This window comes from Dasypus novemcinctus, unplaced genomic scaffold (genome assembly GCF_030445035.2).
Source record: "Dasypus novemcinctus isolate mDasNov1 unplaced genomic scaffold, mDasNov1.1.hap2 scaffold_124, whole genome shotgun sequence".
In the NCBI taxonomy this organism is placed as follows: Eukaryota; Metazoa; Chordata; class Mammalia; order Cingulata; family Dasypodidae; genus Dasypus; species Dasypus novemcinctus.
The window spans coordinates 716,053-728,873 of NW_026688150.1; the positions used below are offsets into that span (position 1 = coordinate 716,053).

The following is a 12,821-nucleotide window of genomic DNA, read 5'->3' on the forward strand; positions in this document are numbered from 1 at the left end:
GAACCGAATTGAAAGTTCTGATATAGATCTTCATATATAGAGCCATATGGTATTTGACAAGGCCACCAAACTCTCTCAAGTGGGAGAGAATGGCCTCTTCAACAAATGGTGCCTGGAAAACTGGATATCCATATGTAAAGGAATGAAAGAGGATTACTACCTCATACCTTATACAAAAATCAACTCAAGATGGATCAAAGATCTAAACATAAAAGCCAAGATCATTAAGACCTTGCAAAGCAATGTAGGGAAGCATCTACCGGACTCTGTAATAATAAACGGCTTCATGAACTTCACACCAAAAGTACAAGCAGCAAAAGAACAAATAGATAAATGGAACTTCCTCATAATTAAGGCTTTCTGCACTTTAAAGGAGTTTGTCAAAAAATGAAAAGGGAGCTTACTCAATGGGAGAAAATATTTTAGTAACCATATATCTGATAGGAGACTTATATCTTGCATATATAAAGCACTCCTTTATCTCAAAAATAAAAAGACAATCAGCCCATTTAAAAAATGGGAAAAAGATCTGAACAGACACCTTTCCCAAGAAGATATACAAATTGCTAAAAACCACTTAAAATGCTCAAAATCACCATTTATTAGGGAAATGCAACTCAAAACAACAGTGAGATACCATCTTACTCCCATAAGACTGGCAGCAATAAAGAAATCAGGCAACTACAATTGTTGGAGAGCGTGTGGAGGAATGGGAACACTCATCTACAGCTTGTGGGAATGCAGGAGGATCCAGCCATTCTGGAGGACAGTTTGGCATTTTCTCAAAAAACTGGCTATAGTTTTGCCATATGACCCAGAAATTCCACTGCTGAGTATATACCCAGGAGAACTGAAAACAAGGACACAAACCGATATATGCACACCAATGTTCATAGCAGCATTATACACTATTGCCAAAAGTTGGAATCAACCCAAATGTCCATCAACAGATGAATGGATAAATAAAATGTGGTATATACATACAATTGAATGTTACTTGGCTTGAAGAACGAATACACTGCAAACACATGTGATAACATGGATGAATCTTGAGAACTTTATGTTGAATGAAGCAACCCAGGCATTAAAGGACAAATACTACGTGACCTCTCTGATATGAAATAATCATATTTTTGAGCTAGAGACTGGATGATAAACTTAAAGGAAGTTGAAGGGTAGTGGAAGGTTATGAACTGACACCTACATGGGTGAAATCTATGATACGCTGGAGGTAAATACTTGTACAGGGAAGGGATAAAATGGGGGCATAGGGATATCTTTGGGTGGTGCTTTGTTGGCTTGAGGTGGGCTTGAGATGGGCGGATGGATCAGATGGCCCAAGAAAATTGGGGGGAGGGTGGGGGAAACATTTGAACATAGGAAATTGTCAGGTATGTGGTTGAAATGATAATGTTGAGAAAATTCTTTAAATATAATATGGAACCCTACCTGTTTAAGATGCTTAAGGGGTCCTCTGACAGAGGGCAAGCTTCTAGAGAGTGTGTGAATGCTCATTTTGTCATAGTGGGCTTCATCATTGTGTGGAGATCCATAGAATGAGAGGGAACATATACCCACATCCTGGGAAGGACTGATGTTCTCAAACAGAGGGAATTGTATTTTTTGAGAGAATTGGTGGCTCCCAATGGGTTAGGGCAGTCAAGTATGTCAAGCTCTCAACATTGTTCCAAGTACCTCTGAATATGGTCCTTCAAGTAATGAAGACTGATTGTCATGGTGGGCCCTGGGGGTGGGGGAAAGAGGTGTTGAATACATGGAATCCATGTAACTCTGGGGCAATGGAAGTGTTCCACAAGATCATGCAGTGATGGATATAGGACATGTTAAATTACACCAAAAAATGTATAAAAGTCTATAGGCTAAAATGTAAACCATAATGTAAAACATAAGATAACTATAAATTTAGAAAATTGTATAGTGAAAAATATAAACCATAATGTAAACTCAAATGGAACCATGTTTGAAAGCTAATGTTTCAATATCTGTATATCAGCTGCAGTAAATATAATATGAACATATAAGATGATCATTGCTGGGGAAGGGTCAAAGTGTTTGATGTTGGATATGTGGGAGTACCATATATTGTATATGTGAATTACTCTGATCTAAAACTCATGTGAAGACAAAGCTAATTAGAAAATAAAAAAGAAATGATGTAGATACTGAGGAAGAAATGGAAGAAATTGTTTTGCCACTGTATATACAGAGCAATACCTATAGCAATGAGGAAAGAAAAAATGTCAAAATCAAAGCTTTTTCATTTTTTCATTTTTGATACCCCAATTTATTTTTCTTTTATTTGTTTTCTAAATTATTATGTATTCTATATCTAACATTTAAGCCCATCACTACATTACATTTTACTATTAATGGAACCTTGCAATAGACTTTCTTTATAAAGTTTTGGACTACAGAGAGGCTCAACTATGGCAGGGAGGAACACTATTTTGAGGTGTTATTGATGGTTGGGAGGGAGCTCTCCAGGACATGTATACAGGGTACATGAAAATATTTGAATATTTTCATAGTGGTTTCAGTTAAAAATGACAACTGAGAGAGTGCTGAGTTCCTAGCTAGGGGCGCTCTATCACATTCCCCAATGGAAGAGCAACAATCTCCCAAGTGCAATGGCAAAGACCAATAAAGATGGATGGTCCAACAATGTGCTGTTGGTACTAATGGCTCCAATTATGAGCCTGTGTGCCTGAAATATGAACTAGGCCTAGAGCTTCAGGGTGCCCAAGAGTTACCTCCTGAAAGCCTCCATATTGCTCTAATGTGGCCACTCTCTAAGCCAAACTCAGCATGTAAATTCATTACCTTCCCCCCAGAGTGTAACATGACTCCCGGGGATGTGCGTCATTGGTACAGAGGGATTACTACCAAGCACCAGCTGACCATGTAAGTAGAAAAAGACCTTGAATGAAATGGTCAACTCAGACCAACAGAATATCTCAGCCTACATGTAACATCAGGTGTTAAAACCTGCTTTTTGATCTTGGATAAAATGGGGAAATGGAAAGGACAAATGAATTTATATGGATATGAGTCTCTAAAAAAGAATCAGTTGTCCTGGGTGGTGCTACAGGGACAGTTACCAGACATTTTATGTCCTCCCATGGCCCACTGGGTGGACTAGTGGGAGAGTGTGGGCTATGATGTGGACCATTGACCATGAGGTGCAGCGGTGCTCAGAGATATATCCACCAAATGCAATGAATGTCTCATGATGATGGAGGAGATTGTTGTTATGGGGGGAGGAGTGGGGTGAGAGGGATGGGGGGTATATGGGGGCCTCATATTTTTTGAATGTAATATTAAAAAAATAAAGACAAAAAGAACCCAAATAACAAAGGAAAAAAAAAAGAGTCAGCAGTCATCAGAGGGGTAATTCTTTTTTTTTTTCTTTTTTTTTCTTTTATTGATTTTGTAGAAATATTACATTAAAAAAAATATGAGGTCCCATTCAACCCCACCACCCCCATCCCACCACTCCCCCCCCAGCAACACTCACTCCCATCATCATGACACATCCATTGCATTTGGTAAGTACATCTCTGGGCATCTCTGCACCTCATGGTCAATGGTCCACATCATGGCCCATACTCTCCCATATTCCATCCAGTGGGCCCTGGGAGGATTTACAATGTCCGGTGATTGCCCCTGCAGCACCATCCAGGGCAACTCTAAGTCCCAAAGGCGCCTCCACATCTCATCTCTTCCTGCCATTCCCCATACCCATCAGCCACCATGTCCACTTTTCCTACTCCAATGCCACCTTTTCTCTGTGAACCTTGGATTGGTTGCATCCGTTGCACCTCTATGTCAAGAGGAGGCTCAGATTCCACATGGATACTGGATGCAATCCTCCTGCTTTCAGTTGTAGGCACTCCAGGCTCCATGGTGTGGTGGTTGTCCTTCTTCAACTCCATCTTAGCTGAATGAGGTGAGTCCAATAAATCAGATTGTAGGTGCTGGAGTCTGTTGAGGCTCAGGGCCTGGCTATCACATTGTCAGTCCAGAGATTCAGATCCCCTAAATATATCTTAAACCCCAACACCAACTACAATTCCAGTAAAGTAGCATGAAAGTCTTATGTTTTTTTTTCTTCAATTTTTTTATTGATTCTGTAAAAATATTACATTAAAAAAATATATATGAGGACCCATTCAACCCCACCACCCCCACCCCACCACTCCCCCCCCAGCAACACTCATTTCCATCATCATGACACATCCATTGCATTTGGTAAGTACATCTCTGGGCAACTCTGCACCTCATGGTCAATGGTCCACATCATGGCCCATACTCTCCCCCATTCCATCCAGTGGGCCCTGTGAGGATTTACAATGTCTGATGATTGCCCCTGAAGCACCATCCAGGGCAGCTCCAAGTCCCAAACACGCCTCCACATCTCGTCTCTTCCTGCCATTCCCATACCCATTAGCCACCATGTCCACTTTTCCCACTCCAATGCCACCTTTTCTCTGTGGACATTGGATTGGTTGTGTCCATTGCACCTCTATGTCAAGAGGAGGCTCAGATTCCACATGGATACTGGATGCAATCCTCCCGCTTTCAGTTGTAGGCACTCTAGGGTCCATGGTGTGGTGGTTGTCCTTCTTCAACTCCATCTTAGCTGAATGAGGTGAGTCCAATAAATCAGATTGTAGGTGCTGGGTCTGTTGAGGCTCAGGGCCTGGCTATCACATTGTCAGTCCAGAGATTCAGATCCCCAAATATATCCTAAACCAACACCAACTACAACTCCAGCACAGTAGCATGAAAATCTTATGAAGAGAGATCCCATCTGAGTCCAGATTCATCACGCATAAACACCAGCTCCAAAGAAGGACCATCTGACATGGCAGTTAACCCCATCTGCCATGACCATAGCACCCATGGATCTCTTTAGCCCTCAAAGGAACCAATACCCGGGGGTTGTATCTACTTTATCTGTCTCTTAGACTCCGCTCAGTTGTGCATAAGGGCAATCCTTCTGACAGCCTCCAGACTCTTTTTTAGAGACTCATAGCCATATAAACTCATTTCTCCTTTCCATTTCCCCCTTACATTAGGTCAAACAGCATTTTAAAGTCATGTTATTTTATGTAGACAGGGATATTCTGCTGATCCACATTGAACTTCCATTCCAGGTCATTTTCCAGTTACATCATCAATTGGTAGTTGATAGTGATCCCTCGGTGCCAGGGAGGCTCATCCCTGGGTGTCATATCCCACGCTGGGGGGAAGGCATTGCATTTACATGCTGAGTTTGGCGAGTTTGGCTTCGAGACTGGCCACATTTGAGTAACATGAAGGCTGTCAGGAGGAAATTCCCAGGCACAATGCTGCTCTAGGCCTTGTTCTTATTTCAGGCATATCAGCTAACAAGCATAGTCATTAGCATCAGGGGCTCACTGTTGGACCCTCATTCCTTCCCGGTCCTTGCCGCTGCACCTGGGAGACTGTCGCTGCTCCCCTAGGGACCACGACAGAGCACCACCGGCCAGGAACCCAGTACCCCTCCAGCTGTAGTTTTTAATTGTTGCCACTATTAGTATATCCAAACATTACCATGCACCCTGGACATATGTCCTGTATAGCTCCCTGTCAGCCATATATCACCTGTCAATAGTATCCTATACCAGTATTCCTCCATTGCCATTGTTGAACCACTCTGTCATCCAGAACTTCCTGAAAATTGAAGCCCAATATAATGTCAGGATCCCTTACTAGCAAAATGGCATATAGCAATGGGTTTAAAGGTTAGATATAGAATACGTGTTGACTTGGAAAAAATTCTACATCCTATCTTTTTCTTTTTTTTTTCCCCCCTAATTATTGAACTTCTCTTAACAAGAGCCCTAGACCGCAGCAATTCATATATATAATATACAGCACTCCCACACATCCATCACAAAACCTTTTCCCTTCCACAGTGATACTCTTACACCCTATTCACATCATATTTACTTAAAGTGATGTACAGAGTCTGAGACAATAGCTTTCAAACAAGGTGACATCTGTGCTTACATTGTGGTGCATACTTTAGGATACACAGTTTTCTAATTTTTTAGTTATCCTATGTTTTACATTATGGTTTACATTATCAGTCTGTCGTCTCCTATATGTTATGGTGTAATATTACATGTTTTATATCCATCCTTGTGTACTCTCGTGAAACTCCTCTCTTACCCGCCATTTACCTTGGTTCCACACATTTAACATCCATTTTCCCATCCACCTTGGTGCCCATGGTGACAGCCAACCTCCGTTTCCCGAGGAGCCACTTCCAGAGATAGTTGGAATAGTGTTCAGGGCCTAACTTGCTCAACTGCCCCAATGCCCTGGGAGCCACCCTTTCTCTCGAGAGATACAGTTCCCTCTATTTGATGGCATTAGTCCTCCCCAGGATGTGGGTCCACCCCCACTCTCACTACTTGGGTCTCTACCCAATGGTGCCACCCACTCTGGCAAAATGAGCATTCAGACATTCCTCAGGAGCCCATCCTGCATCAGACCCTCCCCTCCGAGCATTCTAAACAGGTAACCCTCTTAATTATATTTTGATATGATTTTCTCGGCATTTTACTCTCCACCAACACCTGACACTCTCCTATGTTCATATGCTACCCCTCCCTCCCCTCACTTTTGGGCAATATTACCCATCCGCCCATCCCCAGCCACCTTCAAACCCGCAAAGCCCCTCCCAAAGGCAACCCCTTGCCCCCATTTTATCTCTTCTTTGTGTTCATACTTACCACCAGCTCTCATAAATTCCACCCCTGCAGACGTCGGCTCACTTCCTTCCTCCACCCCCCGATTTCCTGTAAGCCTATCGTTCAGTCTCTTGCTCTCTGAGGCAGCTTGCTTATTTCATATCATTGAGGTCATGTAGTATTTGTCCTTCAATGCCTGGGTTGCTTCACTCAACATAAGGTTCTCAAGATTCATCCATGTTATCACGTGTGTTTGTAGTGTATTTGTTCTTCATGAAAGTCTTATGAAAAGAAATCCCATCTGAGTCCAGTTTCATCACGCAGAAACACCAGCTCCAAAGAAGGGCCATCTAACGTGGCAGTGAACCCCATCTGCCATGACCATAGAACCCGTGGGTCTCTTTATCCCTCAAAAGAACCAATACCTGGGGTTGTATCTACTTTATCTGTCTCTTAGACTCTGCTCAGTTGTGCATAAGGGCAATCCTTCTGACAGCCTCCAGACTCTTTTTTAGAGACTTGTAGCCATATAAACTCATTTCTTCTTTCTATTTCCCCCTTACATTAGGTCAAACAGCATTTTAAAGTCATGTTATTATATGTAGACAGGGATATTCTGCTGATCCGCATTGAACCTTCAATTCAAGGTCATTTTCCAGTTACATCATCAGTTGGTACTTGACAGTGATCCCTCAGTGCCAGGGAGGCTCATCCCTGGGTGTCATGTCCCACGCTGGGGGGAAGGCATTGCATTTACATGCTGAGTTTGGCTTTGAGAGTGGCAGAGGGGTAATTCTTATGCATGCTTCATTAGGGTACCAGAGACAACCAAAGTAGATAGAACCCAGGTACTGGTTCTCTTGAGGGCTATGGAGACCCACAGGTTCTATGACCTTGGCAGTTGGCTCTGGAGTTCAGGGCCGTGTCAGTTGGCCCTACTTTGGAGTTTGTGTTCCTGAGTGTGATGGAGTTGGACTCAGATGTACATATGCCTTTGTACATATGTCTCCTCTGTTACTTTTACTGGACCTGTGGTTGGTGTTTGGGTTGATGTATAATCAGGAGACCTGAATCTCTGAACTGTCCATGTGACAGCCAGTCCCTGAGCCACAGCAGACTTGCAACTCCTACCCTCTGGTTTATTGGACTTACCCTGGACAGATAACAGTGAAATGAAGAAGATCAACCACCACACCAGGGAGTCAAGAGTGCCTACAACTGCAAGCAGGAGAATTGCATCCATCATCCATGTGGAATCTAAGTCCCCTCTTGCTGTAGGTGGGGAGTGAACTTAAACTTCCCAGGTTCCACAGGATGGAGGAATACAGTATAGATTATAGTGGGCTTACTGGTGTTCTGTTGGGGAAATATTGTGATTAGTAAGGGAAGAAATTGAATATTGATGGGGAGAAAGTTCCCACAGTAGCTGCTGATGTTAGGGAGAGGGAAGAAGAGATATGATGTGGGCATATTTTCAGGATTTGGAGTTGTCCTGGGTGGTGCTGCAGGGACAGATGCTGGACATTGTGTGTTCTGCCGTGGCCCACTGGGTGGAATGGGGGAGAGTGTAGACTACAATGTAGACCACATTCCATGTGGTGCAGCAGTGTTCCAAAATGTATTCATCAGGTGCAGTGAATGTGCCATGATGATGGAAGCAGTTGTTGATGTGGGAGGTGTGGGGTAGTGGGGGTGGGGCATATGGGGACCTCATATTTTTTGAATGTAACATTTAAAAAAAATAAAGAAGATGAAGAAAAAATAAAAGAACACACCAGACATTCCCAGTTGTGATTACACAGCAGATGTCAGACAAACATGCCCAAATAGACTAGATATGAGCTGAAGTCAGAAATGTGGGCAGGGGACAGTGACCCTTCCTGTCCCTCTCCACTGGTTCACACATCCAGGTGGAGTTAACACAAAGGCCACAGCAGCAGAAGGCTGTGGCAATTGGGATGAATACCTGGAGAAAAGAGCAAAGAGTAAGGTTTTGATGGAGGTGAGGCAGAAGATGTGGGAGACTGTGTGACATAGCCCCACCCACCAGACTTTGTGTGGAGAGAAGAATCTGGGGAGGAACAAAGAAGACCAAATTCACACCCATCCAGTTTGCTTGAGAGAAGCACTTGGAGGGCAAAGAGACAAACTTGGGCCCTGTGAACCCAGCCAGCTGCTCACCCTGTGCACTGAGCCTTCTCCTGGATCCCACATCCTGAGACACAAAAATTAAATGTCTTTCAGGTCCAGGAACAGGAAAGGTCTTCCACATTTTGGTCCCCAAACATCGCCTTCACCTTGGTTCTCTTCTCATCCCCATTTTCTCAATTAGGAAAGAGGTTATGATGATGAATCACTTGTGCAGACTCCTTCAAATAGCAAGCCTTAGACCCAAGGCCAGGTATGTCTGAGTCCACGACCTGTGTTCTTAATATTCAAGTAGTTTTGTGTCCCCAAAACAATAACTCTGAGAGTCCCAAGTCCAAGAGTGGGAAATCAGAATCGTGCAATTGAGCTTGTGCTTCAGGCAGGACATTGAGTGTAAATCCAGGCCATTTGTGGGAATGGGAACTATGGGGGAGCTTTCCCATTAGAATTGAGCTTCTGGGTTGCACTGTTTATACCTTGAGAAAAGAGCTGCCTTTAAAGTAAGAATGACACAGGGAAAAGTAGAATTAAGAGATGGAGACAGATTCCCGATATCATTGCTTGAATTCTGGATCCAGCCGTGCCATAAGATAGTTCTTCCTGGACTTTTCAGTCAATGTATTTAGTTTCTTTGCATTGACCTCACCAATGAAAGAGATTAGGGTCTTGGTCAGAGTCGTCCACTACCACTGCCCATAGCACTGCCCTGCCTCCAGCATAAAAATTTCTATTCATTCCAGAAAAATTTCCATCAACCTCTCCTCCAGGAAGTCATCCATTTTACCCAACAGAAGCCTGGCTCTTCCTCTGTGATGCCCCAGTCCGAATCTCTCTCTGTCCCCATTCTTGACCACACAGGATTGAGGGTCTCTCTATTTATATCCATCTCCCCAACACTGCAGGTTCTTCCAGAACAGGGTTTTGGGTTGAGGCCTCTTGGGGCCACAATGTTCCAGTGGGTCCACTGCAGGGATGATGGTGAGATGAGGGTTGGTGAAATAGAAAGATGGCTGAGAGAGAAAAAGGGGAAGTGGGACCCTCACAGAGGCCCTCAAAGCTTGAGAGAAAGGTGCTTAATATTGAGACCTCTACAGTGCCCATCACTACAAGCTCTGCGTGGGTACCTGAGGTGTTGGTGACACACTGGATGAAGTCCGGGTGGCACAGAGTGATGACGGGAATGAGGGGCCCAAACCACCTCAAGAGACATCGGGGGTAGTTGGCCACCAGCTGAGCCAGTGTGATTAAGCCTTGATCTGTCAGGTTGACCTGCAAAGAAAGGGATGTGGTCACCTCTTAGGTGCAGCCACCTGCAGGTTCCTGTCCTCCCACACACACTGGTCCTGCCTTTGCAGGTGGTGCAGCCTCTTCAGCAAACATGATGTAGGGGTTATGCAGTGATGGAGGGAATCAAATTTCCCTGGGCAGAAGATCCTGTATTCTTTAGGTCCCAAGGGCATGACCCAGGGCAGATGGAAAAGATAACTTCTCTGCCCACTGAGAGGCAGAATTTGGGTGAAGAAGAAATCTGTTCTCATCCTGGGACTGGTGCAGTGGGGGTAGGCCATAGAGCAGAGTGTGGGATAGGGGTATGAGAAGGGCTTGTTGTGTGATCTCATGGAAGAGGTCCTCTAGGGAGAATATGTATGGATGTCCCTGTGGGGTTCCTCCCCCAGAAAAGGTCCACAGATGGAAGCCTGCTTTCCCCTAGGACAGTTGTGAAATCTATCAGAACAGCGTTCCCACCTGGAGCACCACCTGCACACCAGGCTGTGTACACAGTACTCAGTGCATCTTCTCCCTGAACCTACAGACAAGCCCCAAAAGGGGCCATTCACAAATAAAGAAACTGAGGCCACATCTCCCGAGGGGTGGGATGGGGAACGGTCTTAGTGAACCATCCCCCTGGTCTTGTGGGATACCCCATTGTACCTGGTGTGCAGGCTGCTCTTAACAGGTGGGCATAAGTCTCCTCTGTGTTGCCTGTTACCTGCTCCCCAAGGATATTGGGGCAAGGATTCTATGTGCTAGGTGGAACTGGTCCAGAGAGGGAGAGTGTCTAGGTTAAGGTCACATAGGAAAAGGGACAGGAGGAGGGGAAGGGCTGTTAAGACCAGCTTCCAATGGTCAAGGTGGGAGGCTGAGTAATCTTATGGCATTCTTGTGGCCTCTGGGAATTCTGAAGTCTAGAACCTCAGGAAACCTTAAGGAAGAACTTAGGCTCCTTACTTCTGTACTGAACTTGGAAAGGGCTTCCCAAGCAGTAGTTCTCCTTTGGACATTGGGGGAATTGGTCAACTGTGCACATTCTAGAATTGGTCTGGGGGAAGGGAGCAGCCCAGTTTCTCCCTTTGGCATTGGCCAACCCATGGAGGTGATGGTTAGCTCAACCTCTAGGGTATCAGCATTTGTTGAGCACCTACTGTATGCCAGCTCCTTGGCTGAGCACTGTGGATAGAGGACCTGCCCTTTCTAGTCTAATGGAAGAGATAGATGATTAACTACCAACTAGATAATTAACTATTTAACTACAAGAGGGAGCAGGGCCAAGTCAGAGGAGGTCAAGGCTGGGGATTTAAGGATTGCCTCTGAACAGGGAAGTGGCCAAATTTTATCCAGGTTGGGTAACGGGACTCACTGGTAATTCTAGAGGGACGGCAAGATGAGAAGAGGAAGGTGCCCAAATGGGGTGGGTGGGGAGACACCACTTCTAGCCCAGCTGTGCCCCCATGACCCAGAGAACTTTAGACTCTGCCCTGAGGTGCATTGAGAACAGCCCCTGGGCTGTACCCTGGGGAAGGCTCCATGTTTAGGGGGAGCTTTGGGGTAGGGCAGATCATGGGCTCCATGCATCCTGCCCTGGGGGCCCCTAGGGAAGACAGGGTGCACTAATGTGGTGAAGATGGCAGGAAAGTGACCCCAAGCAGGCTGGGGGTAAGAACGAAGAGAACGACCTTGGGGCATGGGGTGCATAGAGGAGGAGAGTGATGGACCTGCAGGGTGGGTGAGGAAAGAGGGGCTCCCCTTGGGCTCTTTCACTTTTCTGGTGTCCCAGACCATGTGCAGCCTCCCCATCTCCCAGAGCCCAGAGCCCCAATATTGACCCCTTGGGAAGCCCAGTCCTGGTTGTGGTCCCTACTCACCAGACCCAGGTGGCCCCAGAGCAGTTGCACCTCAGGGGTTCTGGGAAACATCGGAGGCGACGGCACTTTTCATAGAAGGAGTAGGACCAGGCCAGGGCACGGGCCAGGAGCCAGGAGGCCCCGATCAGCAGCAGGAGCAGTCACGGGGAGGGGGCTGTGGGCCCGGGTCCCAGCCAGGACAGGTTCAGGAGTTGCATCCTTCAGAGAAGCAGAGAGAGAGGGTGAGCTCTGAGGGCGAGGAGAAGGGGTGGTGAGGGTGGGTTTGGAGGGAGAGAGGGTGGTTCATAAAGCAGAGGCAGAGGAACGAGGAGGGGAGCAGCAGGACAAGGGAGGGGGTGGATGGAGAAGGGGAGAGATGGAGTGAAGGATGGAAATGGGGAGTGGGACAGGGATGGGAGATGAATGGGTGAGGGAAGGAAGTACCTGAGCCAGGGTAGGAGGCTTTGAAGTGGGTGATCAAGGGGCAGAGGGAAGCCCAGGGAAATTCAGGGGGCAGAGGTCAAGTGAGAAGAAGAGGAAGAGAAACAGAGAGACAGAGAGAGATAAGAGAAATAGATAGAGAGAGGGAGAAAGTGAGAAAATGAGAGGTGAGCGATACAGAGAAAGAGCTGGCTGGGGTCCAGAAAAGCCAGCTGAGACAGCAACGAGAGGGAGAAGAGTGGGCGGCAGTTACCCAGTAATCCCAGTGTGCTGCTCCAGCCTCCTCACCTTTTCAAGAGAGACCCAGATAAACCTCCCCCTCCCCAGACCTGTCACACCAGGCTGGCACCTTCTGTAGAAGAGGCTT

The 12,821-nt window shown here is 45.9% G+C and overlaps 1 pseudogene; it reads right to left on the reverse strand.

Moving 5' to 3' along the window:
- LOC101441533 (cytochrome P450 4F2-like) overlaps positions 1-12,231 on the reverse strand; it is a 43,341-nt pseudogene extending 31,110 nt beyond the window's left edge.
- Positions 12,232-12,821: the final 590 nt, after the last annotated feature.